The sequence below is a fragment of the Mustela erminea genome, chromosome 8 (genome assembly GCF_009829155.1).
Source record: "Mustela erminea isolate mMusErm1 chromosome 8, mMusErm1.Pri, whole genome shotgun sequence".
Taxonomy (NCBI): Eukaryota; Metazoa; Chordata; class Mammalia; order Carnivora; family Mustelidae; genus Mustela; species Mustela erminea.
This window is the reverse complement of record NC_045621.1, coordinates 63,514,549-63,541,676: the sequence shown is the minus strand read 5'-3', so window position 1 is coordinate 63,541,676 and position 27,128 is coordinate 63,514,549. Positions and strand designations below refer to the sequence as shown.

The window sequence follows — 27,128 nt, the reverse complement described above, 5'->3', positions numbered from 1 at the left end:
TTTTCCAGTGTTATAAATTCAAAGCCCACTTTCATTTACATCTATGACATAATATCTTATAAAGTTATTTAGAAGGACAATAATTTTATAATCATTGCACTTTAATTTATTAAAATATATCATAAAGTTTTTTACCTCATTGACTCCTTAAATGTTAATTTTTAAAGGGTGTCCTATTATTATTCTACTTTGGGAATTTCACAGCAAACTCATGAAACAGTTTCACTATCCCAGATAATATGACAGACCTATACCATCAGAAAAGGACTGTGGTTCAAACAATCAACTATCATTAAAGATCGTATAATTACCTCATTCAGATCAATGCCTTCCTTTGAATCATTAGTCAAAAGATATTTCTACTCTTACCCCAGGAATAAATTAGGATCAGCAAGTGAATTCAAAGCTCCAATAACATCATCCAAGGGATTGTCAGCCATATTCATCTTTAGATCCATGTATGAGCATCGTATTATAGAATTACAGAAGCTTACAAAAATGAAGTTGTAGACAGACACTCTCACTTTTATACTGCTTTCATACCAAGTACAATATAGGCATTTTTCCTCTCTTAAATCAAGTTTTCTCTGGGGTCCTAGTGTGACACAGGACTTCTCAAAATGCTTACAGTCACTCTAGTAATGGGTACAGCCAGATTTTTGAGATATGATAAAATCAAGAGAAGATTCTACAGCTCATAAAAAAATATAGAGGATGGGAATTTTCTCCAAAGGCCCCATCAAGGGCACCCCATGGGAATTTTTTTTGATTAGCTATCATTTAAAGTGGGGGAATAAAACTGGGCATATTGAAGCCGTATTTTAGAAATGCCACTGAAGAAGGTCAACTTGCAATTTTCTGGTCGTTATTTAACTAGCATTTTAACAATTTCTAAAGAATTGTTCTTACCTTGTATTCTGTACAACTGATGGCTTGGTAATAAATCCATCAAATTCTCAATCTGTTAAATTAAGATTGACAGAGGCTGCAAATGCCTTTGCAAAACTGCCTCTTCTATACTGAGAGTTCTTACAGGCTTTTAGCGGGAACTATTAAATTGTTCCTGCGAGGCTATTGTGACATTAAGTGGATGTTTTTCTCAGAAAAATTCAGATGCAAGGGTGAAATGATGTTTCCAAAGCAACAAAAGCCATTTCTAGTGTCAAACCATAAACTTGAAAGATAATCAAATATCTTCTGCTTGGAACTCAAATTCTTCCCTCTGAGCTTGCTTCTGTGTCTGTTTTCTGGACCGTCTCTCTTATACACACATAAACACACACGGTTTCTCTCTGTCTCTGTCTCTATCTCTGTCTCTGTCTCTCTCTCTCCTCCTCTTACTCCTACCCCAGCATCCCCAAAGTTTTATTTAAACTACTCTAGTAGTAGGGCAGATAAATGAATTTTATCAGGGTATCTCTAAGTTCCAACCCAGTCATGCATTCTCACTTGGTTCACTTATTTCTTCTACCCAAATGTTCCTTCGCTGCTCTTTGCTAGGGAAGGGAAAACATAGCTTTTTTCATCTTTTAATGTCAAGTTTTGGAATATTTTAATAAAACGTTGTTTTCTTTCTTACTCCTGTTAAAATGAGAAACAAATGGAGATCAACCTTGAAAATTCCTTGATCAGACCAAACCAGTTAGTCATATAAGCAAAGCTTAGTTTAGCTTATTTTACAAGACTCCCTTTGACCTGGGTCATTTCTTCCTAATACCTCTGGAAGTCATAAGCAAAATTTAAACTGTTTCTCAAAGTTGGTATGAGGTTACCACTGAAGAATTCCCTATTGTTTAAGAAAATTCTAATATTAGAACCAATCATGGTGAAGAATTAAGTCACTGATTTCTCGCTATATAAATTGCTTTACAACAACATTCCCCTGAGTCTTATTCCATGTATTGGTTTGAGGGCTTCCAGATTGTCCTTTTGGTGTGTATACAACAAACTTGTACTAACTACTACTTTGGTGGTTCATTGGTTTTACTTCTGTTATTTCTGAACTTTTGACATTTTATGGCATAAGAAGTGGGATCCAGAGAGGATGCCCAATGACTCCAAGGCCTGTAACCAAACGGGTGCTGGTACCTCCTTGAGCTCCCTGAGCCCTCTGCTTTCTTACCAACCCTGGAATTTCAGAATAGGTCTCTCTTGGATCCATACTCTGTTTTCTTTGCATTTTGGGCTCTCTGACTTTCTTGTGCATAACTGTGTCTTATTTAATGAAGATTCTTGGTCCTATTCTGTTCAAAATGGGGGAAAAGTAAGTAACTCTCTGTGTTTTGAGAAAACTGATGGAAAGCATGGCTTCTCATAGGTGAGATTTCTTTGGGAATCTAAAGGTAAAGTGAGTTTGACCTGGCCTATAGATCAGCATCTTCTGCCTTTCTGGAAAATGAATGAACTTTTGAAACTGTAGCGGCCACGTTAGAAAAACTTTAACTTAGATAAGTCTACCTTAAGGGGCAGCCTCAAAAGAGAGGATTCCAAACTTCTTTGAGATAATGGAGTGCATTCTTTAATTAGTATTTAGATGCTTCTAATGGAACAATTACTTTGAAAATAGCTTTGAAAAGATTCTTGCCGCATGTAAATAAAAAATCTTAAGTAAAAACTCTTTGGCCATCTGAGCAGATAACTATAATTTAGTCTACCTGAGGTATGTTGTAAATATGATTTTCTAAAACATTTTATTTATTTATTTGACAGACAGAGATCACAAGCAGACAGAGGCAGGCAGAGAGAGAGGGGGAAACAGGTTCCCTTCTGAGCAGAGAGCCCGATGCAGGGCTCGATCCCAGGACCCTGAGATCATGACCCGAGCCGAAGGCAATGGCTTAACCCACTGAGCCACCCAGGTGCCCCAAAATATATGATATTTTTTGATGTATGTTGTAAATATATGATATTTTTCTACCTCCAGATGATATTGCTGAACTAATTTGTAAAGAGATCCATTTAATTGGCATAAAGGAAAAAGAAAGCACTTTTATAAATTAAGTATTCCTAAAACTTTCAAAAATATAGAAACTAGCCCAAATGTTTTTCAAGTTTAAATGATCTAGGGTAATCTCTGATAAATAAAAACTAGTTTAAGTTTGTGGGTTTAATAAACAGACAGGAGTTCAGAGTTGTAAATATTAAATGCAATAGAAACACACAACTTTTTCTACCTAGCTTTTCTAATCAAATAAGCTCAGGCTATCTCTATGTCTTCAAAATTGGTCAACAAGAAAAATTGCTGAAAATAACAGCTGTTCAATATCTAATCCAAGCAAAACCGTTAAAAGTAGGTAATTTAAATAAATACAAATAAAAGCTTATACTAAATTAAACTAAATAATGAATATTCATTGAATATCTAAATAATTTCCAAGTAAGATAAACATTAAATGATAAACATAAGTTCCTCTACTTTTGGCTTTTTAATTTTTTAGATAGATAAAAGATAGTCGAGTCTATTAATAAACATGTTTGATGCCACATTGAAGAATTTACTAGGTGGTAGAATATAAATTTAGAAATTATGAAATATAATTATAAATTTGTCAATCCACAATTGCTTACTTAAGGGTGAAAGAAAATGAATGTACGTGAAAAGCGGATAAGGCATACTGGGGGGTAAGGAAAGATATGAAGGACATGGAATTTTTTTGTTTTTCTTTTGTTTTTTTGTAAAGGAAAAAAGAAAGTAATTTTGTCTTAAAGTGATATTGTTGTTCCAGAATAAGAAAAGAAAAAAATAAGACAAAAACTTCAAAGATACAGAAAGTTGTAGGTTTGAGAAAAACAGATCTTCAGAAGGGAATTTATATGTAGTCAAGCTTAGATGGGAATGGATTTAAGTTAAAAAGATAAAAAGGAAGAGGGGAGTCTTAGTAACAAAATATACTGATACAAAATTATAATTTGCTTTTCTCTCTGTTAAGATGACAAAGTTTATTTTAGATCATCAGTCTGCTCTTAACAAGAAACTGTAAACAAAAATTTTTCCTTACCTCTAATGTAAACTGCCTAGGAAACAAAGGTACTGTGCCTTATGAAAATAATTTCCTACGCTTCATGTTGCCTTTATTGGCTCTTAGATTCCTTAAAGAACAACATTAAGTCTTCTCGATTAAAAGAGCTAAGTTCTATAGTTGTCCATGTTAGTTATATAACTATGTAACTTTATTTGCCTTTGACATCTTTTAATTTCACTTTGGTTGAATGGATAATGAAGTATCGTCTCCCAAAGACCTGTGATCCTATTTGAGAAGTATTTTACATCTTTTGACATTTCAAAAAATCATTTGACATTTTAAACAAACTTCCTCAAATCAAATCTGAATGAAATAAAAAAGAAAAGTTAGTTTATTTAAGCTTATTTGATATATTAAATTGCATGAGGAACATTGTCAAATAATAAGTAATGTTTAACTTTCTTAGATCATATTTATATGGGACATATATACCATTAAAATAAGTAATTCAAAATTCTATAAAATTCTTTAAAAAATTGATGTCATTAGTCACAATTCCAGCTATTACCTTACACTACTGTAAATCACACACAAAAAACAAACTTACTCATAAATTGTATTGTGTGCAATTGCACATTGTGTGTGTGTGTGTAAAAGAGAGAGAGAGAGAGAGAGAGAGTTTTTACTAGATATAGCTCTTACTAGATATTCAACCATGGCTCTTTAAAAGTCCTTTGTCGCTCATAATGAGTTATTGTTTTACTTCTCTGAATACATTTACAATCAACTATTTGGCAAAAGCACTGGGTGTTGTATGCAACTGATGAATTATTGAACACTACATCTGAAACTAATGATGTACTATATGTTGGTAATTGAATTTAAATAGAAAAAAAGAAGTGCTTCATCATCAAGAAGATTCTTAGAAAAGACCCCAGTAAGAACTCTAAATCGCAGGTTTATAACTTTAAGGTCATATTCTCAACTGGTTAAGAATTTCTAAAATTCTAATGACAACCTGTTTGATTCATAAAGCTGCCAGGCCAAGATGAAACAAAACAAAAATTATACAACATCGACTGAACTGATGAAAATGATTGTAAATTTGATGGCCACATTTAAAGTATTACTAGTTCTTTAATATTTTGTTTCCAGATCTGGAAACAAATCAGGTTTTCATTAGGCCTTTTCTACTCCCTGTTAATTTATCCATAACTGACAGCAATTTGGTTAAGTGTATCTTTGTAACAAAGATTGAAAAACATCTTTTTTCCTTACCTGATCCCTCCAGAATTCAGAAACTCTTATTAAATATTCTTATTTTTTACCACAATAGATACATATACGTAAGTTCAATATGAATCTGTTCTCCTTGTAATGGGGCACAATTGGGCAAATCCTTGGGGTGGCTTCCTAGTCTTGAGAGGATTTGGGATTCCAATCTGAGATAGTCTATAAAAAGTGCTAGCAAAGTACATTTTAAAGCACTATATGGTCAGTCGCTATTCTTGCACCCTAATAATAGTAGCCTGGGCAAGTTTACTGAAATCAGACTTAACTGGCAAACAAATTAATCTTGGGGCACCTGGATGGCACAGTCCTTTGGCTCAGATCATGATCCCAGGGTCCTGGGACTGAGCCCCACATAGGGCTCCCTGGTCAGCCGGGAGCCTGCTTCTCCCTCTCCCACTTCCCCTGCTTGTGTTCCTGCTTTCACTATCTCTCCCTCTGTCAAATAAATAAATAAAATCTTTGGAAAAAAATTAGTCTTACTATGATTATCTTTGATAGAAATGGGGATGATTATAAAGAGAAAAATTATATTTCAGTAATGCACTTTCATGGATATCAGATTCTACTGCTGTTAATATTTCTTGAGGTTTTGTTTTCTCCTATACACTGGACAGGATCCTGACTTCTAGTTTCCTCCAATATTTGGCTAGAATCTTTCAAACTAACATTTCCAGTTTTCTCCCACTCTTTCAACTTGGAATCACTATGAAACTAAAACTGTCTTTTTCTTGAAGCCATGTAAGCTAAAGCTGGACAACTTGATATAAACTTCTGAGAAATCACCATAACAGCTGAGGTGTGGACAATCTTCACGCCTGTTGCTATGCAGACACTCAGAAAGATCACCAGAGACATTCACACTGCAAACCAGGAAAATCTGTCTGATCGTCCCTGCTTGCTCTCAGCCCATCTGAAGATGCTTTAGGACCCCACGTCTAGAAATCTCAACTGGCTGCTCTCCAAACTCAGAAACTGTATTTATAAATTGCTCAGACTATAAAGCTTTTTCTTTTGTTTCCATAAAAAACATCTCTCATTAAAATACCTGATTGCTCCTCTCATATACAGGCCTAATTTAGGCAGAAGCTCACTGCAAAATATCTCCTAAAATTAAGAAACCTTAGTGTTCATCTTGTCCTGAGTAAGCATAAGGAGACTTGTCAACACATCACATTGTGCCTATACAAATCACTTTTCAAACATTATAACCCATTTGAGACATTTAATTAGTTAAATCTTATCTGGTGAGAAGCTGTACTCTGGTGAATATTTCAATCTTTTGCTATTTTTCTCCTTATACTCACCATATAGAACTCTCTAGAGCATTGTATCACCTTGAGGGTTTTAAATGCCTGTTGGCAGCCCCTCACTTGCCTAATGGCATGCATCAGGATCAGACAAATAGAGCAAATCAACAAAAGCCACACGAGTGATGAAGCTGGGAACTACAAGGTCTTCCGGCATGATGAATGCAAACAAGGGATGTGTGATTCTTCAATCTGATTACATCAAGGGTAGGTAGTAACAGAGAATAATGCTATGCTGCTTGGTCATGCTCTCAGCCTGCTCAGGGAATAACCAAAAGGGGGAATGGTTCAAGTACAAAAAAGCAGAGATTAATCTTGAAGATTTCCTGAACAGACAAAACCAGTTAGTCATATAAGTTAAGCTTAATTGAGCTTATTTCACAAGACTAACCTGACCTGGGTCCTTTCTTCCTTATATCTTGGGAAATCACAAGCAAAACGTAGACTGTTTCTCAAGGATGTTATGTGGCAAGCATTGACCCATTTTCATTCCCTATTGTTTAAGAAAACTCTGATATGATAACCAATCACAGTGACGAATAAACAGTCAGTGCTTTCTCACTATATAAATTGCTTTATATCCCCCTGAGCCTCATTCCATTTCTTGGTTTGAGGGTTCCCAGTCTGCAGACTGTCTTTTTGGTGTGTTACAATAAACTTGTACTAATTACTACTTTGGTGATTCATTGGTTTTACTTCTGGTGTTTCTGAACTCTTGACACTCTTTCTATAAAGCATATGTCTTAAGTATTTGGGGATATTATATGATTTTTTAAAAAACCTGTATACTTCTGTGCATAAAAAAATTAAGAATTCTGTTATTGATGCAATTACAATAACTAATTTAAGTAAAAAGCTTTAGGAAAACTTTTATTTCTAAGTAACTACGTTTAGTGTTGCCAGATTTGCAGTCAAAGATAGCAATTCAACTCTCTTCCTCTTAACAAAATATGCCAATTTTTTTCTTCAGTGAAGATTTCTTTTTATTGCTAAATCCTTGAGTCTCATAGTACCAAATATACTAGATTACTATCTTACTACTACTCTAAGTGACGTTCTTCTCTTCCAAGAAATGAAGCCAATAGTCCTACCTTTTAAAAAATCATTTCTGGGAAAATGCCTTCAAGGACAAAATGGTGATTTTTATCACAGAATATAAAATGCAGATTTTAAGATTTTTCTAAGGTGAAAATAATGATGGAAGCAACAAACAGCACAAAGCAAAAGCAATATGCAACTAGTGTAGTTACAACTTTTTGTTTGTTAACCAATTTAGCCAAATTAATTGTGGAGTTTAGGGGGAAAAAGGCAGGTTAATTAAAAGCAATGAAAATCTCATTATGTTCAATTTTGGGAAACATACAGTTCTTTTGCTATAAAATGCTAACAAAAATATATACAAAAATGCAACTGCCAAGTCAAAAAATGACCCATATAATCTCTCAGGTCTTTCATACAGATCCAAGCAGGTTGATTTGTAAATATTTAAAATGGAGACACAGCCTTCCTTTCCTGTTGAAAATGTAAATACACTTGGAAGAAGTAACACACTGATTTAAATTCATATGACGTTATAAAATACTTGACAGGGAGCCCTTTCCTGAGCAGGTTTTATTATTTTTTTTTAATTTTTTAAAAGATTTTATTTATTTATTTGAGAGAAAGAGAGAGAATGCGAAAGAGAGAGCATGAAAGGAGAGAAGTCAGCAGGAGAGCAGGGAGTCTGATGTGGGACTTGATCCTGGGACTCCAGGACCGTGACCTGAGCCAAGGGCAGCTGCTCAACCAACGGAACCACCCATGTGTCTCTCCAGAGCAGTTTTAATAGGCATAGGATGATGGGACTCTGGAAGGAAGAGGCAAGAAGAGAACAAGGGCAAAGAGACTGACTTTAAATATGAACCTGATGTTCAGAATTCCTTACCATTGACCCTGATATTCCAAATAACTTCCACCACCTATCACATCAACTTTAACACACTTCCTGTTTGTTTTCTGGAATAACAAATCCATCCCTTTATCTTATATTAAGATGTTTTTCCCATTCTTTAAATGGCTAATCTCCCACTCCTTTCAAAGCACTTTTTCTGATAGGCTCACTACGTAACATAAAAAGATGTCTTAAAGAATGAATTCTAGGTCATAGCACAGGAGCCAGGAAGCACGTCTGACCGTACCAATTTTATAAACCCCTGACATCTATACATTTTCATTAACATTTAACATAAGTGTATTGAATCACTATTTATTGCTAAGTTTTAATGCTTATAATCTTTAAATAAATTCCAATAAGGAAGCTACTGAAAAGGCTACCAAATATTGACAGACTCCCCTTTTAACCCTAGGATAACCATATATTTCTGTTAGACTTTTAAAACCACCACATCACTGTGTCCTAGAAAAAGACCTGATGCATTAATAAAATACAAGCTCTGGTGAAGACCTGAGAAAAGCTATACTTCAGACCAGAGAATTTCTGCAAATTGAGAAGTATTGCAGCATCTCCCCAGCAAAGCATGCAGAGACCTCAATTCTTTAACATGTCAATACTGTGCCTTGTTATGAAATCAGAGCAGACTGGAAGAGCAAAGGGGAAGGAGAAGTTACATACATCCTCAGTTTGAAGCCTAACACATTTCCATTTTGCTCTTTCAAACTTATCAACACTTTGTATCAAAGATAAACTTCAGAACATTATAAAAATATCTTTAATGGATTGTTGAAAATCAGCTCACCTAGGATACTACCAATTCTTAAGAACACAGATTTCCCCTTGTTCTTAGCATAGGAAACATGATCAGTTGGGTATTTTATAACCCCATGCTAACAAAGACGACTGAAACTTCTCCCTCCAAGGTCATCAATGGACTTAGTAACCCCAACACCCCTTCTTTCAACCCCACTGTTTTTTGTTTGTTTGTTTGTTTCTGCAGTCTGTATTCTCCTTAATCTTTTTGCAGCATTTATTACCTGGGAGTCTGCTTTTCTTAGCCAGTCCCTCTTAATACAACTATAAATGATGTGAGAAACAAAGGCAGAAGAAAAATTATTAAATTTCTTTTCTACCTTTAGCCCATCGACAAGTCCTTGAAACAGGCAGAGTGACATTCCTTTAGGGACTCAACTGCCTCAAGGTTAATACTTTGCTATGTGCAAAAGGCAATCCTAGCCTGTACCCCCCACCCCTCCAGGATATTGTAAGTTTTCTTTAACATGTAAAAATTATTCTGGAAATTTCCTTTATTTCTAAACCCCCAAGATACATGTTAGCAATCGCCTCCCAAGCATATGGCCCACCGATATACATCTGAAGGATTCATGACTAAGGTTTTATTAGACCGTAGTAAATGACTTTTCCCAACAATAGTTAGCCCCCTCAATGTCCCTGAAACCTCACTTCCAAAATTCCTTAGAGACTATGCTATCCCTAACCCCTCCCAACTTGAAAGTATTTAAAGGTCCACTCCTCATGACCCCATTGAAGCTCTTTCTGCCTAGGGGTCCTGTCCCCTGTGCTTTAATAAAAACACCTTTTTGCAGCAAAGACATCTCAAGAGTTCTTTCTTAGGTATCAGTCTTGAACCCTAATGTTCTTTCCTACAACATAAGGACAGACAAGATCCTGGTTTCTCTCTTGACTTCTCCTATCACCTTCGTTTTCTCTCACTGACTTTCACTGTGGGCATGGCCCAAGGCTGACTCCCTAATTCACTCTATTTCTTTCCTCCTTTTGAAACTTAATCCAAGTTGGCCTGAAGCAGAACTGCAAAGGAGGAAGATTCTTTCCCCCAGCAAAATCTTCCTTTTCAGTGCTTGGTGAGTGGTCCAATTGAGCATCTTGCCTTGGGATAGATTTTAAATTCAAAATGTGGCTATTAGTGACATATCCCTACCGTAGGGTATTTGCCTTTCCTTTTCCTTCTACCTGAAAGACTCTTCCCTCAGGGATAGCCTCACCCTCTCACCATCCTCCAACTTACACTCCTCAGGGAAGCTTTCCCTGACCATCCAATGTAACATCACAAACTCCTGCCCCCCTTACTCTGTTCAAATTTTAATTTTTCTGTAGCATTTAAAATTTCAAACATTATATATACATAAACATGTATATGTATATATAATGCTTATTATTTATTATATTTATTTGTTATTGCGCCTTATATTCATTTTCCTGACAGAATATATGCTCTATTTTGTTCACTTGATGTCCCAGTAGCCTAGAACAGTGATTGGCACTTAGTAGGTGATTAATCAATATTACTCTAATTGAGTTGAAAAACTTCGCTATTATCTACCTTCTTTTTCTTTTTACTGCCAACAGCCTGATCCAGGTTTCCTTTCATGGTAATTAGCTAATTAACATGCTAATTGCATTTCCTGTTCCTCCTCTCTTTAATCCATCTTCTTTACTGTTGGCTGATTTTCTTCCTCAAAACTCACATTTATCTTCTCATTATCCTTCTTGGAAACCTTCACTGTAAGGCCAAGTCAAATACCGCATAGTGGGACTTGACGTCCTGCTCAGTATGACTATCAGTCACGTCCAGCCTCACCTATGCCCATTCCTCCGTCGACTCTAGTCAAGCTGCTATTGACTTTTCTCTTTTACAAAATATTTGTTGACCTCCTACTCTTACCATGTGGAATAAAATGAATTTACTGTCAGTTTAGGCAACATAAAGCTAAAGGAATGTAAGTTTAAACAACAGCATTTGTATTAAAGAAGAAATTGAGTCCACAAAAGAAAGACTTAGGTGTATGAGGTCCCCATCACTGAAATGACTCTCATTTGTACCTTTTGTGTCCTGGGAAAGCAAATCATATCTATTTATAACACTTCAACTTACTCTGTGATTGATTCTCTGTCTTTTAAAAGCCACAATTCCTTTTAATAAATGTAAGTAATAAACATTTTGTGTTTGCACAAATATTCTGGTGTGCCTTTCCTCACCTTAGGAAACAATGGTTTACAGACTTCACGTGACTTCCCACCCTAAAGTGCTGAAAATCTTCTTCAGCCAGGAGTCAGCCCTTGCCTCAAAACCAAGAGCCAGCTTGAGAGAAAAGCCTGAAAGGGACCTGGGCCTCTAGGAAAAGGTTGTAGGGCTTATACTTCGGATTGGTAAAAGAGCTGACATCCTCAATGGGCCAAATGCATTACTGCCATCTCTAAGTGTTCCGCAGTGTCATCACTCCTCATCTTAACATGAAGGTTGCTAAGATGATAACGATTTATCCAGCATTTAGGCTACCTCTCCAATGCTTATGAGATTCTTGTTCAAGAAGTTTTCTGCCAAAAATCCTCTTGTTATTCTTCCCCTCCCCTGAACTTCTACTTTATTTGCTATATCGTATACATTAAACATTCTAGAATTTGACACTATTTTTTACTTGAATTTTCTTGGCCTATATTAATCATTGTAGAAATTCCTGAAGACAAATGGTCTTCCCCCAATAGTGGTCACCAAACTTTGCTAATCAATAAGGCCATCAATATAATATTCAATAATTCAGATTCCAAAGCTAAACTCAGATCTGCAAAACCTTAACTACTTATCTAAGGAATTCATATTTTCAAAAAGTCCTTTAAATGATTCTAAGAATTGCCAGATGGGGTATCACTGCTTTACAGTTTACCTGGAGCTTAATAATAACAACAGAATTTCAAAACACCTTTTTACTTAAAAATTATTTAGGTTTTTGTGTGTGTGTGTGTTTTTAAAAATTGTTGTTGTTGTCACTGTTCTTTGGTCTTAAATATTTCTTTAGGGGAAGGCATACCGCACTTCTTCTCAGCTAAAAGTAACATTTTTACAGCCCAGGGGCCTTTTATTTTTTTTTGTCACTTATCAAGCCATGGAGTCATAGGGAATGGATTCCAGCAGCTTGGTCTTCTTTTTCTTACGAAGTGTATTTTTCTGGATGGAGCAGGCTGGCACTTTAGTTGAACCCAGGAACATTTCTCTTTGGCTTCCTTCTTCGCATGATTCAGGAAGCTATCTAGATTGTTAGAGTGCTTAATATGCTCAGGACATACATTAGTTCTCTTGACAAGAATCTTGCCCTTGAGTGTTTACAACGTTGCCAACAGTATGCTGGGTAACACATGGTAGCATTTGGAGGGTGTTCCTTTTTGAACAGTGCTCTTCTCCTATGTCTATAACGCCTTTCTTGCAGATTGGCATCTATATAGCCAAAGGAATGACCCCATGTTTTCTAAAAGACATAGAGAATATATGGTGCATGTCTCTCCTCTTCCCTCTGTGTTGGTTATTTTGGCAAATTACTGGAAGATGGTGGGTCTGGCCAAAAGGAAAAATTATTCACTCTTAACTATTAAAAATTCATCACCAAAGCATCCAATTCCAGATATTATTGATCTATCTCTTCAAGGTTTCAGATTCTAGTATTTGATTTTGTGAACACCATATAATATTAACAAAATTTTTAGAATTCAAAACACCTGAAATTTCACCATATATACCTACATATATTATGCAGAAACAGTCATATCATTTCTCATTTTTTTATATCACATTATATCAGATACTTTCTAAATAACATCATCCTTTAAAACAGTGAAAATAATATTACATTGGGGTAGTGATATTATTTAACTTAGTCATTCCCCCACTTTTGGACTTCTTGGGTATTTATCATTTCCCCTATGGTTATAAATATCATAACACATATCTTTAAAATAAACAATTCATTGAATATTGATGTAGTTGTACTATATTTTATCTATTTAGAAAATATTTATTCTATTTACAAAATATGCATTTCATTCTTTCTTAAAATGTTTTAATCTTGACTTCAGTTTTTGTGCTGGTCTCTCTGATTAGTTTGCTTTCTCATTTTCAGACTTGTAGGACAATCCTCCTTCAAATACACCACTGTAAGGGGCCATGAAGTTAATCTTGCTGGCATATTCTTTTGATTCGTATATTTGGGTTCATCTCCCTATCACTCTATTGTCATGGAGTACTTTCTAACATCAACCATACAACAGGGAGGAAAATATAAAGGGTACAGATCAGGGTTCTTTAAAGCATGGTCTACAGATCTCTGTAATAGAACAACCTGGAGGACCTGTTAAAAGTGGAAAATCAGGTTGCCTGGGTGGCCTAGTGGGTTAAGCCTCTGCCTTCGGCTCAGGTGATGATCTGGGGTCCTGGGATCAAGCCCCACATCAGGCTCTCTGCTCAGCAGGGAGCCGCCGCCCCCCCCCCACCTTCCTCTCTGCCTATGTGTAATCTCTGTCAAATAAATAAATAAATCTTGAAAAAGAAAAGAGGTGGAAAATCACTGATCCTTCAAATTATTCAGATACTGAGGTATAGGGCCCAAGAACATGAAATTTAATCAAGGACTCAAGGTAACTTTTATGCATGCTCATGTTTAGAAAACCAGGCTTCCCTATACTATGATACTATACAATGAATTTGCAACCTAAAGTTTAGTCCAATTTAAGGTACATCCTAGATTTAAGATACTTTTATTCTATTTCCCTATTAAATTTGTATATATGTTTAATCTCTATCACTAATACAATTCCCCTTCCCTTCTCCCCCAACCCTTTTCCACTAAAGTAACTTGTTTTTAGAAAGTAAGAACATGTCTACTTTATCTCTGCATTTCTGTCATCATTTGAGATTGTTTTGCACTTAGAAACTGTTCATACACATTAGTTGTTTAATTTTTTAACCAGATCCATGCTCTGTTTATAGCTTAGTCTTGAATATTACACAAAATTATTTACAAGATTTAGAGTAATTTCCCTCTTTTACTTTTTCCTTAAAGACACAATCAATACCTGCCTGTGTCTTTAGGAATATGTTAATAGATTTCTATAGTATCTGGTGGAAATCCACCTATATAATCACATAATATGTGTTGACTAAAATTCTACTGTGTCAGGTGACAATGACTCTCTTCTGGACCAAATCTATGCCAGGCTCCTCTGAATCTTCTTCTCAAGTAAGCTCTGACCTTGGGTTCTTTCTTTGGTCTGCTTAGTCCAGTTTTAGCAAGAATTCTGCTGAGTTAGTTTAGGGAAAATCCTCTTTCCTAGATATATGGTTGTCCTTGATATTCGATCAAATTCCTCATTCTCCACCCTCCATATCTTATCCCCCTGGCCTGCCTTCAGTAAGAATCCTGTTGAATCAATCTAGTGAGAATTCCCCTAGCTCCGGTAATTTTCCATCCACTGACCCCCCACCCTGATCCTTGGTTCTAAATCTCTAAAGTCCTTGTTGTATTAGAGTTGAGCTCTTTCTCTCTCCTGTTCTGCAAAAAAAAAAAAGAAAAAAAAAAGTCCCTCTTGAATAAAGTCTTCCTTACTTTACAAGTATCATGAGATTTTTTTTCTTTAACATAGGCATTGTGGTATGTTTTAAAGTTAGAATTATGAGAGTAGTCCTTATTCTTGAGAAAGTAGCCCTCTAGAATGGAAGTTTATCTCATCATACATATTTAAATAAAGCAATATAATCAAATCTAGAGCAGAAACATGCACCAAGCCTATCGAAAAATTGTAACTTGGAATGATAATGAAGAATTACTTTCTCTAGCTCTATCTACATGGGTGAATTTAACTGAATACAAAGACTAGGAATACCTGATTTGAAATGGCTTACTCATGCCAGAAAGTTAGACTTACACGACATCAGGCATAGCCTGTCATAATATCAGGATCTATAGAATACTCATATTTCAGTTTTAGAAACAAAAATATCTTTGATTTATTCTGCCTAATTCCATTTCAATGGTGTTATTACTAGAAAAGCCTTTGCCTATTATCTTTGTATAATAGAGAATAGTAGACATACACAGATACACAGACACACATAAATACACACTTAGGCGTACACACACTCTTATCTCATAAAAATGCATTATCACAGTGGATATTATCATAGGAAAACCCATATTCCTAATCATTTTCATTGCCAAGTAAATATTAAAGAAATTTCTAGTGGCTAAGTGTCCAGAGTATTCTGGGCAGTCACAGTCTCTTTTACAATTGTATTAAAAACCTAAGACAATGAGAAAACACTACCCACCTATTAGAATAACTAAAATTCAAAACATTGACAAAACCAAATTCTCATTCATTGAGAATGACACAGCCATTTTGAAAGGCAGTGTGGAGGTTTCTTACAAAACTAAAGGTACTCATACCGATATGATCCAGTAATCACACTCCTGGACATATACCCAAATGAGCTGAAACTTAAGTCCATGCAAAGGTCTGTAGAAAAATGTTCAGAGCAGTTCTTTTTTTCATTATTCTCAAACTTGGAAGAAACCAGGATGTCCTTCAATAACAACCTGATAAACAAACGACGGTACACATATACGATGGAGTATTATTCAGCAACAAAAAGAAATGAGCTACCTAGCCACAAAAAAGACATTTGGAAGAAAGTCAAAAGCTAAGTGAAATATTGCTAAGTGGAAGAATCCAGTATGAACTGGCTATCTTCTGTTTTATAGTAATTATGAGACATCCTTAAAAAGGCAAAATTCTGGAAGTAGCAAAAGGATCCGAAGTTGCCAGGGTTTCAGTGAGGGGAGGGAAGGGCAAATAGGGAAAGCACACAAAATTTTGGGGGTGGTCAAAGTATTCTGTATTTTCCATAAAATGCACTGTACAGTACTATACATTATACTATATGATACAGCAACAAGGGGAATATGTCATTATGCATTTTTCAAAACCCTAAGAATGTGCAATATAAAGAATAAATTCATAAGTAATGGACTTTAATGAATAATAAGGCACCTGCCAATACTGGTTCATTAATTATAACAACTGTACTATACATTTAATACATTTAATACATTTAATACAAGGTATTAGTAATAGGGGAAATTATGTTTGTTTCGAGGGAGGATATGTAGGGATTCTCCATAGTTTTCACTTAGTTTTTTTGTAGACCTAAAACTGCTCTTAAAAAATTGTTAACTAAACCTAAGAACCAAGGTCCTAATACCAAGCCAAACCAAAACAAGACAAAAAGCCGGGTAAGATAAGACAACTTCTAGAATTGTGACCAAAGGGTATTTTATGCCAGTCGTTGATGGCATAGAAATGAGCATCCCATCCCTCTTGTTACCAGTTATTCTTAAGGTCATAATTATGTTGGTACCTCTGATGATATTGGAATAAGGCACAGAAGAAATAACCGAGAATATTTAAGGTCCTATTAGCCGGAAACCTATAATTCTGTAATATTCGGTATGGGTTTGAATCAGGGCCCAAAATCTGTTGAACACTTAATTGCTTTTTTAAATGATAACTAAGACGACTAACTGGATTTACCCAACCTAGACCAAATATTGAAATCTGACCTAAGCTATGCACACGTCAGACTATGGGGAGCCCTCGTGACTCTTAGGGCAGATTTTGTCTTATGCCAACTTCCTCAGAGCCCCAGGACAACAAGGACCCTTGCCAGAATTGAAATGTAACCGTGGGTTCTCTAGGAGAGAGTTTCTTTATCATTGTACTCATATAAAGGATGGAGAAGATATTTTAGGTTCAATTTTCTAGATACAAAATCACAGATATTGGTCAATCTTTAGTCAAATTCACTTCATGTGAACATTTGGGACCTAAAGTTTTTTTTGTTTTTTGGTTTTTTTTCCTTTAAGAAAAACTCTTCTAAACCCAGACTCCAATCACTGAGATGCAGACAAAGCTGGGGACAACTTAGCATTTTCAGAAAGGAAAGTTTCTATTGCTCTCCAGCAGAGCTCCCCTGATAATGGTTTAGAGATGTACTAGGATTGAAGCCCTTCAGCCCTGGAGCTGCTCTGCATTTGATTACCAGTGCCAGCGGTCTCTGGTAGTAAGCAGCCTCTGTAGTGTATCACGGGAAGATTGTCCTTTTCTATGTGGGTATGATAAGAAAAAGGCTGAGAAGCACCTGACAAGAGAATCTTCACTAAAGATGGTTTAATCCAAAAGGGTCTGATTGGTGCTTTGCAATTTCCATTGTTCCTACATATCGTCCTATTTTAAACATAATGATAATATCTGCCTAGGAATTATTTCTGAACATATTTCACGTGAAACATACAAGGCATGGGCTGCTACAAAGCTATAAACAATTCAGAGCATTGGTGGTATTCACATAATACCACCTAATTTTACTTCACAGTTCCGTTAATTTTTAAAGACCACAAAACCAAAAGTAGGAATTGTCTCTTACCCTATAAGGAAAACCTCTGCACCTTGTCTCAGGATAAAGCGTCAGGGTCTTCACACAATCCCTCCACTCCGGAACTGAGCAGTTCTTGAAGTGTCTTTACCGGGTCTGAGGGGAAAGAAAAATACATAAATAACCTTGGTATGCTTTAGCTAACATTAACATTCTTTTTCAAGTTGTTCAGATTCCTTTTTTGCCTTTTCATTAAATTGCCACATATCTTGCATCAAACCATCTTGTACAAAATAATCAGCATTTACAGAACACTTAACTTGAAGAAAGAATTTTCTTCCTTTAAATCATTTATAATCTCCCCCTCATCCACGTCTGAATGAATGGTGTCTTTCCTTGTTATAACATCATATTAACTATTTTTCATGATTCTTTACTTCCTTTCCCTAGATCACAATTTTATTCTTTGGTTTCATTAGTAATAGCAAATATTTTCTGCGAAAGAAGTTAAAAATTGTTAGGCTTAGCCAGTCCTGTCTGTGGCTTTGCTAAGACTGTTTTATTGCTCTGCTCTGCTATGAAATAAACTAACACATTTGCTTCCTAATCTCCTATGCCTAATTTTTTTTTCTGACCTAAAAATCTCTACCAGAGCCCTAAGTACCCCATCAAGTCTATAAAAATACTGACCTGAGCCAGTGAAAACGTGTGCTCTGCCAGGATGTTCTATAAGATAGTCTTCCATCACCACAAAGTTTCAGGCATTCTTTTTTTTTTTTTTTTTGGAACTAGCAAATAAAATAAGCTGGCTCTGGCAGTTGATCATGGACTGCTCTAATTCGATGAATCCATTTTCTACAGGCTTTAGTTGGCAAGCCTTTTTCCACTGCCTGTAAACTGACTACAGTTCTTTGCAAACCTCCTTTGCAATTCTACCCAAACACCACCCTCTACATCACAAAGAGTTATATGTTACTGAAAACACATTTTAAAGAAGATTTTTATTGGAAATATCTAATTTTGGAGCTCTTTCTTAACTTCCCCAATTTGTTACACATAACGTCTGTTTACCCATGGAACTGATAAGTGAAACCAATGGTGTAGTGCTGTGTAAAGCTCAGAGACGCTAGGAAGACAAGGCTGTGTTCCCAGCTCTAAAATATGCTGCTCTTGATCGGCTGGACCTGTCCATTGACTGTGTATGGAGGCACACAGTACAAGATATAAGTTTGATGGTACTTCTGAACTTTACTTCTAAGAATCTTATTCTATATATCTTTGAAATTCCTTTTTTTTAAGATTTTATTTATTTATTTAAGAAAGAGAACAAGCACAAGCCGGGGCGGGGGGGGGGGGCAGCAAGCAGAGGGAGAGGGAGAAGCAGGGAGCACCAAGCAGGGCTCGATCCCAGGACCCCGAGATCATGACCTGAGCCAAAGGCAGACGCTTAACTAAGCCACTCAGGTGCCCCCATCTTTGAAATTCTTAAGAGCTCATGGTTAAAGAATGGGGAAGACAGGACAACAAATCCTTCAAGGAGAGGTATACAGCAGTTTTTTAAATAAATATAGTCCTTTCCTATTAATTTCATTATTACAGACGGAACAACTATATACTTTATTTGGTTATGGTTATATTTCTGTGAGGTTCTAGAATTGGTGAAAAAAAAAAGAGGCTATGGTAATAATCAGAACAATGTTGTGAGCGATTAACTGGAAAGTGGCATGAGAGCACTTTCTGGGAAAATGGAAAATTTCTAGATTTTTTTAAAAAAGATTTTATTATTAGAGAGAAAGAGAGAGAGCAAGAGCAGAGGGAGAGGGACAAGCAGACTCTGCACTGAGTGCAGAGCCCAAAGTGGAACTTGTTCTCACAACCCTGAGATCATGACCTGAGGCAAAACTAAGAGTTGGACAGCCGCTCAACTGACTGAGCCACCCAGTGCTTCAAAAATTCTGCATCTTGATTGGGACAGTGATTATATAAGTAGACACACTTGAAAAAACTCTGGAACTATGCCCATAAAAAAGTACATTTTATTGTAAGTAAATTCAATTGTGAGTAAATACCTTAATAAAAAAAAAATAAAAAAGGACTCAAAGAGACTTTTCAGTTTTGGAATGATTTTCAGAAATCACCTAGTCTTTATGAAGGAGCCTTTACCTCCTTCCTGGCCAGTGAAAAATAATTCTTCATTCTTTCATTTATGTATCCACTTAACAAAGATTTATTAAGCACAAATGTATCAAGGATAAACACAGTGATAGCATGCTAGGAAAAAAAATGATGGTTAGCAAAAGAAACACAGCCTCTGTTATGGAGCTCAAAGTCTGTTGGAGGAAAATAGACAATTAAAATGGACAAAAACAAAGAGTTATGTCTGTAGCACTGAGAGAAGACCCACGTTCTAGCTAAGGGTTTGCATCAAAACAGAATGAACTATTTTATGCTAAACCCCAAGCTAAACTGAGCTGAAAATATTGGTGTTCACTGAGTCATTAAAAGCTGTTAGAGTGATCAGACTAAAGAAAACTAAATAACATTTTTCTATTAAACCAAGCCTAAATATTCTCCAAATCAAATGAATAAAAACATCAAAATACTATTCATGTCAAATTTCATTTGAACATTGAAGTCTTTTTTCAAAACAGAATTTAGGTCTTCCACACCCTACGGCAGCTTATATATACAGCTGTCCATGAGGACAACATGGTGTTAAATGACCCTCTTTCCCATGAGCAAATCCCAGCTGGGAAGACAGGTGCATCTACTTCTGGTGACTCTGCTGCCAACGAGGGATTTGCAGGCTTTCCCAACAACAACATTGTGCATATTCACAATAAATCCAAACTTGTGACAGGTACAGTATTTGATATACAAACAAAGCATAACCAAGAATGGACCAGCATTCCAATATAAAGTACTTTTAGGTAAATAACAACTCCCTCACTGCCACCCCAACACACTTTTAAATGAAGTCCCTCTGTGGGCAGTCCAATTTCTAAAGCACATGAAAATAGTCCTTTATCTAACTGATATATATAAAAAAAAAACACCTTGTTTCTTTTTATGGCTTTCTAAACTATTTGTCCAAAATTCTTTCCAAAATGGAGGAGGCATTTATAAATCAAAAAGGTGAAAGAATATAATTTAAAAACAAACAAAACATGAACCATATAATTATTGAATTTCTGAGCCTTTTAAAGACGAATATGCTGTTGTTTATTTTGTGAAACTATCTAGAAGAAAACCAACATGATTTTGTAGATTGCTCTACGAGGAAATATGTTAGAAATAGTGAGTAGTTAAAAAATTAGCTTGGAATGAGAAGTGTGCTTTAAACCAAGACCATGATGGGTAATGAATGCTTTGTATTTAATCAAACAGACATCTACAACACTGCCTATTAATAACTTCTACTGTCTTTCCTAGTCTCTGACCAGACAATTTAGGGTTTGGGTTGCATTCTTCTGGCAGGACCAAAAATATCCACTAAAACTCTAAAGTAATTGGAAATCGAATTCTCTCAAACGTGAGAACCATTCCATGTATCAACAGAAAATATTATCAGATTGCAGTTCAAACTGTCAGATGTCACTTTTATTACTTTTTAACTCTGGTCAGTGATAACTTCAAAAGAAATCTATTGTTAATTAGGAATTACAGTTCCTGCTTATGTAGTTTTAACATATTTAATATTTAAGAAATGTATATATTTTGACCAAGTAATACATTTTTTAAATCTCATGTTTTATTTTTATTCCCCAACCCAATAGCTGATGATTAGAATAGTTAACACACTGAAACATTTTCCTAGCATTTTATTGTAATTTTTCCTTCCCTAATTTTCACTCTACCAATCTCATTTTAGCTTGGTTTCTGTCCTTTCTTTCTGCCAATGTAAATATCAGCTCCTTGCATTGCCAGTGTCTTAGTCATTGGTATTTTAAGAAATACTCTAAGGAAGAAAGGTGGTATAGAGTATGTAAGATTTGAGGAACCTTATAAATACTGGCACTTAAGACTTTCTCAATCTCAATCCATTAGATACATAATTGTGGTGTAAAATTCTAGATGATTTTTAATGGTTTTTTTTTTTAATATTGTCACAGCTTTCTTCCCCACTAACTCTCCTTGTGACATCATTAGATGTCACATCATGACATTCAGTCTGCAAGCTTGTATCCGATGATAGACAAGACTTTCCATGTGTTACCTTTTCTTAAGGTAAATTTTAAGCAGCTCCAAACTCAATGGATTTATTAGGTACTAAAATCTATATAACAACACTGAAACATTTTGAAAGAGGACATAAAATCTTAGGAATTAGTGATTATGACTGAATTATTCTAGAAGCTCAGTTATAGGAATTAGCTTACCTTTCCATCCCTTAGTTGTATATTTAGCTCCTAGTATATGCCCTTCACTGTGCAAGTCTCTATATGTACTTGAATAAAACACGGTCCATCTTCAAAAGTAACTCATAGCTTAGCCATTGATGGTAAGAAGACATAAACACATAAACAGATAATTTAATGCCATTTGGCAAGTGCTGTGACAAATGCATACACAGCCCTATGGAAAAAAATGTAAGTTGGACACTCAGTTTCCCAGATGAGGTGGGAAGGAGTAGGGTGTGTCTCATAAATAGTGACTGAGATTCTAACTTTGGGACAACATGTGTCACCTAAGTTCTTAAGAAATTGTCCTAATTATTATTGCAGATCTCATCAAATATACATTTGATTTTGCCATGTTTTTCTTCTAATAACATTTTCTTGAGTATTTAACATGTGATTAGTTCAGGCAGATTTTTCTCACTCATAAAATACACATACCTATAGGCTTATTGTGATATTTAATGAAATAATATATATAAAATACTTAATGCAGTACCTGGCATACAGTATTGCCTTGAAAGAAGAAAGAAGAGAGGAAGAAAAAAGGAAAAGAAATCTCAATCATTTTTTCTTTTTTTTTTTTTTTAAGATTTTATTTATTTATTTGACAGACAGAGTTCACAAGTAGGCAGAGAGGCAGGCAGAGAGAGAGAGGCAGAAGCAGGCTCCCCGCTGAACAGAGAGCTGAATGCAGGGCTCGATCCCAGGACCCTGGGATCATGACCTGAGCTGAAGGCAGAGTCTTAACCCACTGAGCCACCCAGGCACCCCGAAAGCTCAATCATTCTTACTGAAGATTTGGCTTATCATTGTTAACTCTGCCTTTGGGCAAAGTTTTCATGTGAAAGATTTGGGGTTAGTTATTCACAGTTTTTCATCCTTTAGAAGTCACCCCATTCATCTAAACAGGTTGCTTGGTATTTATATTTGAAGGGAGAACTACAAATTCCTTTAAGACTAAGGGCTCACATGGGGCATTCATCTGTAGCTAGAAGTCATTTCTCAAAAGAAATGGCTGAGCTAAAGAGATATCCAAGGTTTCCATAGAGATCCAAGGATAAATTCTCTGGATCTGTATATTCCTCTTAATTATATTGGATGGATATTTTATAAAAGACTGAAATGGACCAAAAGGAGACTGAGCAACTTTAATGGAATGGAGATATTAACCAGCACCCACTTCTTGGCTATCTGATTCTTCTGGAGGGCAATTTGAGCTGCATTACAAAGCTATAAATTCTAGATTACTGTTAAAAATTAAAATGATACTTATCCAAAGACCTGCAAATTCCTTTTAGTGGAGGAAAAACTAATTTCTTTCGCCGTACTTCCCATAAAGGAAAAAGGCCAGTTTTGCATCTATTTGTAGATTCATTTCAACATTCCTGACCCAACTGTGCATGTGTGGTATTTTGACTTCCCTTCTGAGTCAGTTGATAACATCTTATTCTTTTCTTTATTAATAACTGAGTGAAATAATTTAAAAATACCTGGAAATAAAAATACCTAGGAATAAACCTAACCAAATAGGTAAAGGAGGTGGACTCAAGGAACTACAGAACACTCATAAAAGAAACTGAAGAAGACACAAAGATGGAAAAGCATTCCATGCTCATGGATCAGAGGAATAAACATTGTTGTTAAATTGTTAAATTATTAAAATGTCTGTACTGCTTAGAGCATTCTATACTTTCAATGTCATCCCAATCAAAATTCCACTGGCATTTTTTCAAACAATCCTAAAATTAGTATGGAACCGGAAGAGACCCTGAATTGCTAAGGAAATGCTGAAAAGAGGAAACAAAACTGGGAGCATCATGTTGCCTAATTTCAAGCTTTACTACAAAGCTGTGATCACCAAGAGAGCATGGTACTGGCACAAAAATAGACACATAGACCAGTGGAAGAGAATAGAGAGCCCAGATATGTACCCACAACTCTATGGTCAAATAATCTTTGACAAAGCAGGAGAAAATATAGAGTGGAAAAAAAACAGTCTCTTCAATAAATGGTGTTGGGAAAATTGAACAGCTATGAATAGAAGAATGAAACTCAACCATTCTCTTACACCATACACAAAGATAAACTCGAAATGGATAAAAGACCTCAACGTGAGGCAGGAATCTATCAAAATCCTAAAGGAGAACATAGGCAGTAACCTCTTCAACATCGGCCACAGCAACTTCTTTCAATACGTCTCCAAAGGAAGGAAGCAAAAGCAAAAATGAACTTTTGGGACTTCATCAAGATCAAAAGCTTCTGCACAGCAAAGGAAACAGTCAACAAAACAAAGAGGCAATCCACGGAATGGGAGAAGATATTAGCAAATGACACTACAGACAAAGGGCTGATAGCCAAGATCTATAAAGAACTCCTCAAACTCAACACTCAAAAACCATATAATCACGTCAAAAAATGGGCAGAACACATGAACAGACAATTCTCCAAAGAAGACATACTAATGGCTAATAGACACATGAAAAATGTCCATCTTCATTAGCCATCTGAGAGATTCAAATCAAAACCACATTGAGATACCACCTTATAACAGGTAGAATGGCCAAAATTAACAAGACAGTAAACAACAAGTGTTGGAGAGGATGTGGAGAAAGGGGAGCCCTCTTCCACTGTTGGTGGGAATGCAAGCTGGTGTAGCCACTTTGGAAAACAGTGTGGAAATTCCTTAAGAAATTAAAAATAGAGCTTCCCTATGACCCTGCAATTGCACTACTGGGTATTTACCCCAAAGATACAGTTGTGTGAAAAGAAGGGCCATCTGTACCCGAAAGTTCATAACAGCAATGACCACAGTTGCCAAACTATCGACTGAGCCAAGATGCCCTTCAAAAGATGAATGCATAAAGAAGATGTGGTCCATATATACAATGGAATAGTATGTCTCCATCAGAAAGGATGAATACCCAACTTTTGTATCAACATGGATGGGACTAGAGGAGAGTATGCTGAGTGAAATAAGAGAAACAGAGAGAGTCAATTATTATATTGTTTCACTTACTTGTGGAGCATAAAGAATAATATGGAGGACATTGGGAGAAGAAGAAGAGAAGTGAGTTGGGGGAAATTGGAGGGGGAGACCAACCATGAGATACTACGGACTCTGAGAAATAAACTGAGGGTTTTGGAGGGGAGAGGGGTGAGGGGTTGGGTGAACCTGGTGGCGGGTATAAAGAAGGGCACGTATTGCATGGAGCACTGGGTGTGATGCATGAATAATGACTCTTGGAACACTGAAAAAATAAAATAAAGTTTAAATTAAAAAAATAACTGAGTGAAATAATTTTCTTTTTCTTTTCATACTTAATAATTTTGAGTCCACCCTTCTAAAAATTATCCTTTTACAATTATTTTTTATGTTTTTGTTTTTATTTCCCACAATAATTCAAAAAAACAACCTAAGTTGTTCCTGGATCTTCTAGACCAGTATTTATAGTCATATACTCTCATATGAACCCAGTGTTCATGTTTGCAAATAGAATGGTACCAGGAAATGTTAAAAATAAACAGACTTAGAGGGCACCTGGGTGGCTTAGTTAGTTAAGCATCTGCCTTCGGCTCAGGTCATGATCCCAGAGTCCTGGGGTTGAGTCCATGTCAGGCTCCCTGCTCAGTGGGGAATCTGCCTCTCCTTCTCCCTCTGCCCCTTCCTTCCACTTGTGTTCTCTCTCTCTCTCAAAATAAATAAGTAAAATCTTAAAAAAGAGAGAGAGAGAGAAAGCCAATGATGATACTGTACCAAGAGAGTTTCCACAAGCAAAACATTAGAAGAATGGTCATTTTACTACACACCATATTGTCATACTGGATACAAGAATCTGTATGTGCCATATTCATATAGTGAACAAGTATTTCATTTTAACAAAACATTTCCTGCTACATTAAAAACGAATATTGTGAAATTGAATTTCTCACATTTGTAGATTTGTTTGTATTTTATTTGTAATTACGTTTTGTAAGAGATATAAGCATAAGACATTTATACTGGTATCATGTTTGCATATTTTTAAGTAACAATGTAATAAAAATGATTTCAAACCTGGGGCTCAAAGAGAAGATTTTTGTCCTTGTTTTTGCTTTTCCCTTAAAAAGATACTATATATTATGCAAGTCTGAGAAAAACTGATCTAAAAGATTGTGGAAAATGTGTATTTCGAATTTTGTATTTGTGGAAATGTATTATCTAAAAGATAAAGCTCTGTGTCCTGAATGAGTTAATTTATTTAAATTTCATGATCATCTTTAATTCATCCTGACTTCCCATCAGATGATGTACTAAAAGAATAAAAAGGCTTAAAATAAACGGCATTGTTTAAAAACAAAAAACAAAAAACCCTAGTCCTCCTGGAGCTTTGAAAGCTCTGTTGTATGGCTGCAAAATACCATTCATCTTTTCAGAGTCTGATATATTATTAATTTCAGTTTAGCAATATTAGAATCAGACTATAAGATTATTTGTAAAAGACTGCAAGGAGAGATGAATTTATGCTGTATCCAATTTTAAACCCAACCAGAAAGGAAATATACCAAATTTCTGTTGTTTAAACTGATGGGAGTCATTTTGTAGTCTTCTAAAAACCAGCTGCACCTTGAGAAATTATAGTTATTAAGTGGGAAGGAAGTTTTAATTATTTAAAAAACACATTTCTTTCTGCATATTATTCATTTAAAAGTGCCTTCTTTTTTTAGAAATCAGCCTTAAAATTGTGTACCTGAGTTAACTCTTTTTGGGATCTAACAGTACTCCTGGTAGTGGTGAAGAAAATGCTAAATACACTTAACTCTACCACCAGACAGAGCAAGGGAAGATTCCGGGTGTGGCTTTGAACGCTTTGGCAGGTGTATAGGAGGTTCTACGGTGCGGGATGTAAGCTTGAAGACTTTTGATATTCACTTGGTGACTGAGAAATTCCCAGCATTTAGTAGATCAGGGACACATACATCATTCTTTTTCACTAATTTATCCCAAGTTCCTGGCAT

At 35.6% G+C, this 27,128-nt stretch overlaps 1 protein-coding gene across 1 annotated transcript in view; it reads right to left on the bottom strand.

The window, feature by feature from the left end:
* B3GALT1 (beta-1,3-galactosyltransferase 1) overlaps window positions 1–27,128 on the bottom strand; it is a 523,605-nt gene that overhangs the window by 325,657 nt on the left and 170,820 nt on the right. Inside the window, exon 2 of the mRNA XM_032355847.1 lies at window positions 17,785–17,889. The gene's annotated coding sequence lies outside the window, so the exon portion shown is untranslated. The remainder of the gene's footprint in view (window positions 1–17,784; window positions 17,890–27,128) is intronic.